The following is a 7,085-nucleotide window of genomic DNA, read 5'->3' as shown; positions in this document are numbered from 1 at the left end:
TTCCCTACATGGTGCGGGCTCACATTCAGGACTTCTGATTTAAAATAAGTACCAGTAAAAAATGAACGAATAAATGAGCATATAAGGCAAAATACAGTGCAAATATATAATAGGAAGAAGTTCATAACTAATTTTCCATTCATAAAGTATTTCCTTTTGATTAGACTTTCCTTTTGATCAGAGAATATAACAAAACCAGGGACTGAATATTGAAGAAACATATATTTCAGAACTCCAGAAACACAAATGCAATGCCCTTAGCAGTATATCCTTACAGACTTTATTTGCAAACATTTCATATTATCTGATAAAATGTAAAGCAACACATAGAACATGAGGTATTTAAAGATGTAGATATATTCACTGATGAAAAGAGCTCCAGATACAAGACTGTGAGGGATAGCATTGGCTTGCATGGTTTATAAGCCATATAGATTTGCAAACTCTGTAGCATAGGCAAGACACTTCAGTGTTTCTGCATCGGCTGTAGTACATGCAAACAGCATCTTTTTCCATTTCTAAGATGCTATTGAAACATTACTTAGAAATTGATTCCCCCTCTCTTACACTCATCAAAGCTATTCTTTTCGGACTGCAAACCCACAGCCTTGGTGTACCACCATTTCTACCTGGAAGCACTTGAGAACTTACTGGAAGACTAAACAATGACTAATTTTCAGATACTTGTATCTACAGCCAGAAAAATATAAAGATATTGCTGTGTGGCACCATCACTTTCAATATACTCTCCTGAGTCTTCCTCCTCAGAGGCCTTCCCCACCTCTGGAGGGAAAATAAAAGGTTTCTGAACCATCATCTCAAAAAGACAAAAAAAGAAGAAGGAAAGTAACCCCCAATCGCATTTAAATGAGCTTGCACTCTGCCTGCAAATACAACGAAAGTCTCCCGAACATGCTGAGTCACACCTCGCAAGCACTTGTTCTACATTTCTGAGGAAAAAAAGCCATGAGTTAAAAAAACCCAAATAAACCTACACATACCTGGAGCCCAGCAAGGGTGCGAGACAGTAGGGGCAGGATGCAGGAGCGCAGCGTGGGTGGTTCCGGCTGATTGGGTCCCCACACAAAGCACTAACTCACAAAACGAAGGGGGTGAGCGCAAGGATCAGGCTCCTTTAAAAGAGAGTTACATAAGCTACTGCCTTTATCTTTGTGCCTGGCGGAGTGACGAAGGCCACTCTTTTTAAAGCCGTTCGTTTCACTGCGAGCGTAGGAGGGGTGTGCCGCTGTGAGGAGCTGCTGGAGCTGAGTACCAACCCCTCTTTTGAACTTACACCAAATGGTATTCAGCCCTGGAGGGCTTTTTTTTTCAGTTTCGGAATGTTAATTTAGCTGAACAATCCAGCTAGAAAATACTTTTTTTTTTTTTAAAGGGTGTTTCTTCGTTTTTGAAGGTTGGGGTAGCCCCACCTTTAAACATTACATTGGCATAATTAGTTCCTTAGACTGTTCATCCATGGCTAAAAGACTTATTTAAAGTCATCAGCAGGGTGAGGTAGTGAAGTAGAGACGTCATTTCAAAGCTCTATACAAGGCAAAGCTTGTATACTACAGGACAAATATTTTGTCTTTCAGAATGGAAATAAGTAGCATGTAAGGAAGTAATAGCTTTCTAGATTGCTGTACATACATGCTATACAATAAGTGTTTAAAATACAGACATTTTTATCCTCTCACAGGGTATGTTATACATTTTTTTTCATTTTCAGTTAAAGTCTCTGGCTGACCCTTGCTTCCTTCCCATTCTCCTGATTTTCTTTCTATGGGGTTATTAGGACTATTTCTTAAAGACCTTAAGCTAAATGTATTAGAAATCGAAAATTCCCTATTTCCTCAGATGCACATCTGAAACACAGACTAAATGCTCACTAGTCTACCAAACTTCTGCCTTACAATTTAGTCCTCATATATAAGCTGTTTTCTCATATTCTAAATAACTTTGTTAGTGCTCTTTGTTGGCAATCCCTAAATTAAAGTCAAACAAATGAAAAAAAGCCTATCCAAGAATTCCAGAGCAAAGTCATAAGGCTCAAAACCCAGCCCTTTTGGGTTACATTTTTGGCTCTTCCCACTTGTGTGCTACGAAGTACAGCGTTCAAGGACCTTAGGTACTCCATACCAGCTTAAGATAACAGCAGTCAAATAAATGAGAGAAAAATTGTGAGTTTTCATCATTCCTAGAAAACAAAAACAGCATCAATGCTTGCAGAACCTTCTCTGCACTACGGCTGTTTAACCACATTTCCACTTTCTCAGTCACGTGGTCCTGGAAATAATTCTTTATACGTAAAGAATTTATTCCACTTTACCTTAATATTAACGTTAAACTTTGGAAACTAAACTGCTTTTAATTTGATTTCCTGTTGTTTCATGTTCCTTGATAGGCAATATGTGCTGGTTTTTCACTTAGAAGTCAAAACTTAATGCAATGCATCCATGTTCTCCGTACATGCAGGTGGCTGCACTTCACACTGTAAACACACACCTCTTTCAGATCTCACATTTCCAGCTCTTACTCGGGGACTTACATTTTTATCATGAAGATTTGGCTGTACCTGTAGTAACTATAATAATATATGTTATATATAGATTTATTCATATATACATGCTTTTATATATGTGTGTGTATATATATAAAATAACTATGATGATACGGTTGGGTAGCTATCTACCCTTTCATTTCAAGAAAATGCTGCATCTCAGTTTGGTTTTTTCCTTTTTGCTTAGTCACAGTGTTAGTGTTGCAGTTCACATGCCATTCCAGAATTTATGAATGACTGCTATTCTCTAAATAGACGTCCTGATTGTCCTCTCCCACATTAACTAACTTTCTAGCGTTAATGGAACACCATTACTGTGGAGTTATCCTGGTTTGACACTGGGGTAATTAAAGCACAATACACTTCCAGACTTCTGCATTCTTCTCCTGGCAAACATGTGTTATGACAGCTGTATCACCCAGGAAACAGCTGCATTTATATATTACATATAGGTGGTGTCACATGGAAATCAACAGTTAATCAGCAGTTTCAGGTCAGAATTCTCCGAAGACATGGGAAAGATGGAGGGCCATTAGCAGCATGTAAAGGAGGAAAGCCTTTACAATCCCATTAACAGAAATACAGGTCATTAGTACTGTTGACTATCTTTACATGAGACACACCACAATAAATATTTCCCTGACAGTATATTTAATTTGAGACACTGTCATTAGTAAAATTAAGATTTCCCTAAATTACATTTTCACCCCATTTAAATTACATACAGTCTTTATCTGTAGCACTGAAAGGGTGAAAGGGGACATACTCATGTTTGGATTTCTTGCAGCTTTAGAAGTACCAGCACCCGATGAAGATACGAAGCAGCTGGTTTCAAACTAATGGTAATGAGCCTTCCTCCCTCTCTAATTATGAGCCATAATTAAACCATGGAAGTCACTGTCACAAGGTGTGCTAGAGATCAGCAGTTCAAGCAGGTTCCAAAAAGGTCTGGCAAATCCACAGACTCTTGGTCTACCAGTGGCCATTCGACACAGTGCGGGAGTGGCAACATCTAGCTCAGAAATCCCCTAAAGTGAAGGTTGCCAAGATGTTCAGCAAGGGGGGAATATTCCCTACAAAGCCACTGCTGGCCACAAATGGAGTCTGGGTGCTGAGGTGGATGCAATCTTGAGGTGATGCAACATGGAGAATTTTGTCATATCATTGATGGAAAGACGAGCTAACAAAATACACCATGCAAAAAAACATGGATTGCTTTTTGAAATGTAAGATTTCCTCTTCAGGCAGCAGCTGTGGTTGTAAGTCTCACATTAAAATGTCCTGTCTGCAGACTGCATTGCACACTGATCAGACTGATCAGTTTGGGAATCTATAGTGTTTCACAGAGCCACAGGTAATCTGAGAAAATAGTACCCCCTCTGAATAACCTTAGCCACAAGTTTTGAAACAAGATGTGCTCCATTACATCACCTTCTAAATACGCATCTGCCACCAGGCTACAAGCCCAAAAAGGCTTCATCTCTCTTAAATGAGCTTCACCAAACAATGTATTTGTGTTCCTAAATTTTGGACTTGTGATTTATGTGGAACATAGATGAAAAAGGGCCATAATACACAGATTAATTTACCATTAACATTAATTTACCATCAAACATTAATATGAATCTCAAGGAACTGGAGAATATTTCAAAGCATGTTAAAACACGACACCTGCTCTTGCAGTCAGATTCTAGAAAATCTGTTAAAAGCAGGTCTCACAATCTGCAAAGACATGGACATAACAAAAGTATTTCCTATATGTGAAATATATGACAGTGCTACATACACTATAACTGAACAAAAAGCCTCTAACAGACACGTATGGATGCAATTTGTCACATCCTACATGGTCTATGGGTTCCTAGAACCAGTAGAAAAGAGTGTCATACAGCAAAGCTTAGGTGCCTGAGTAGATTACTCCAAAACAGCAGTGGAATTTTGATAAAACATTTTTACTTGGGTTAGTAACCATACTTCCACAAAAGAAAGACACTTAAAAATAGATATAGATTTCATTATTTGCCTAGGTTACATTAGCCCTTCTATGCCTAGTTCCATATTTCTGCTTGATTTTTTGATCTTCAAGCACTATTAGGAGGCTGAGTTTTGACTCACAGGATGGAAATTAAAACATGCAGAAATCAAAGATGATGGAGGTTATTAGCACATTTGATGAAGGGGAATAAAGACATCATTTTCAGTAAAAATGAAAAATTTAGAGTTCGTGAGATTGGATATATCATCTGAATCTTTGATTAGTCCTAGGAAACATGAAAACAAAATCTTCAACTGACATTTTAGGGGAAATCCAGACTCAAATAGAGCATTCTACTTCTGCAGTGAGAAATTTTCATAATGTGAATATGGCTGTATAATATGTAGCCATACATACTAGCTTTACTTTTGAAGTTACTGGAATCACGGCTCCTCAAAGAATACCTTTCTAGATTAAAACTCTATTTAAACCAGTTTCTTAAGATATAGACTGAATATCTGAATTAAGACTTCAAAGACGTCTTCTGTACGTACAAGCTTGAGTTCTTCCAAACTGACTGGGAAAACCAATGCTTTAGTTAGTAGTCCACAATTTACATTCTGAGAACATCAGGAAAGGGCAGCTCAGCTATCCCAGCTTCTTGAGAAGAGCACAAAAGGAAATCTGGTTTTAAAGTAACTGCAATCTAACCTTACAGAGCAGCTACAACAAAAATAACACTCTCTGCTCCCGGGTGAAGTTCTGGCTCTGAAGTATGCAGAGCAGTAGTAAACAGGAAAAAGGAAGCTAAATTGGGAAAGTGACCAAAGGACAACATGTATGTCTGTCCAGATCCAAAATAAGGACATGGCTACTCTGACCCGTTCCAAAACTAGGAACGAATATCCTCTCCACCATCTTCTTTGCATAGTATCCTTCCAACTCTGCTGAAAATATCTCTCCTCATCAGGTGATAGCCTCACTTGAAAAAAAATGCTACCTCAAGTGTTTAAGCTACACAATACACTTATGCATGTGTGCCTGCTGTAGGACATTCTTGGATTTACCTACCATAGAGAGATACACTGGCCTTTAATTCCAAGTGTGTGATCATCAGGTGACCTACATCAACACCACCCCCTCAAAAACCAATGACCCCTAAATTCTTTGCACCACACTTCTCCCTTAGGTGTTTCAGGACAGCATCAGCTTCTCTGGAACATATAAGAAAATGCAAATCAAGCAACCATAGTAAAACAAGTATTAAAATATGAAAATATAGAGATGCATATGACTGTCACCTGCATATGCTGCTACTATGTTTTCTTTTGCATACTTTAAATAATTAATTATTTCAGGTAAATGTTAGGGGTTGCTAATCCGATATCCTCAGAAAGACAAAAAAAGAATCTCAATGGGATTCAATAAAAAAGTAACATAACTACATCAAAGAAAACATAAAAGGATGGATTGAAAAACTATGGATATTGATTACACACCTACCTAAGAGTTACAAAAGCTTACCATTCTGTGAGAACCTGGATGAATTTTTGCTTTGTAAGTGTTGATAGAAAAGTAGTAAAAACCTCTCTAGAAAATACTATTTATTAGCCAGTGAAAATGCTGACAGCAACCGTAGGTTGTCATCTGGGATATTTGTTGCAGGGAAGTCAATGTAACAAACATGATAGATGTTTTCAGAATTTTCAGTGTAGCCTGAAATACATCTTGCCAAGATGCTGCGTTCTGAAGATACCTGTTTACCCCCGAAGCATGTGTCACCATGCAGAGACAGTAAAGAGAAAGTATTGGTGGGAGCGAGGTGGCAGTTCAGGCTTTTATATCACCTGCAGGCTGCTCCCAGCCCCAGCTCCTCACCCCCTTGGACACACCAGTGAAATTCCCCAACACTGCAGCCTTGCAAACACAACATTATCTGCCAACACACAAACACACACAACAAGCAAATTAAGTGCCAAAAAATTCTTTCCTGACTGGAGCTGACACTTGAAATATGTGAAGTGCCTATAAGAAATGCCAGGCAGCACCCAACCCTGCCTTCCCATTTCAGCAGAGAGGAGAGAGATTCCAAGCTAAAAAGTTTCCACAACAACTGACCCCTCAGAGACAGGAGACTTTGGAAAAGATTCAGTTATGTCTCCCATAACCTTCTCACCAAATACCCAAGCTCAGCAACATTCGATGTAGCTACTCCCAAGAATCCAAGGTATTTGCTCTCCCTGGAAAGTTAATTAGTTTGGCCTCTAATTAGTCTGATCCCTCTCAGTGTTGTCTTGCCAGCAGCTTCCCTCTCTGTTATTAAGGCAGCAGAGCCTGCTAGTGACAGGTCTTTGCTGATAAATGTGCAGGCAGTGTTGCACACAGGAGGGGAAGATGTGATACTCCTCCTGGCTCCCAGCACCATATTCCCTAGGGAGCTGCTGCTGGCCCTCACTGTGCCTGATGATGCAGCCCTCAACTCCCTGGGGGCAATTACACCATGCTGGGAAAGTTCTCTGGCACAATCAAAAACTCCTTTCTTCTTTCCCT

At 39.2% G+C, this 7,085-nt stretch overlaps 1 protein-coding gene and 1 pseudogene across 1 annotated transcript in view; both read right to left on the bottom strand.

Annotated features, from left to right (window-relative positions):
* LOC103618763 (carboxymethylenebutenolidase homolog) overlaps nucleotides 1–1,241 on the bottom strand; it is a 7,693-nt gene extending 6,452 nt beyond the window's left edge. Inside the window, exon 1 of the mRNA XM_017738759.1 lies at nucleotides 1,002–1,241. The gene's annotated coding sequence lies outside the window, so the exon portion shown is untranslated. The remainder of the gene's footprint in view (nucleotides 1–1,001) is intronic.
* Nucleotides 1,242–4,720: 3,479 nt separating this feature from the next.
* Nucleotides 4,721–7,085, bottom strand: part of LOC103618785 — a 6,113-nt pseudogene continuing 3,748 nt past the window's right edge.

Source organism: Corvus brachyrhynchos, unplaced genomic scaffold, assembly GCF_000691975.1.
Source record: "Corvus brachyrhynchos isolate BGI_N302 unplaced genomic scaffold, ASM69197v1 scaffold23, whole genome shotgun sequence".
In the NCBI taxonomy this organism is placed as follows: domain Eukaryota; kingdom Metazoa; phylum Chordata; class Aves; order Passeriformes; family Corvidae; genus Corvus; species Corvus brachyrhynchos.
The sequence above is the reverse complement of the archived record's forward strand: the minus strand, read 5'-3'. Positions and strand labels throughout refer to the sequence as shown.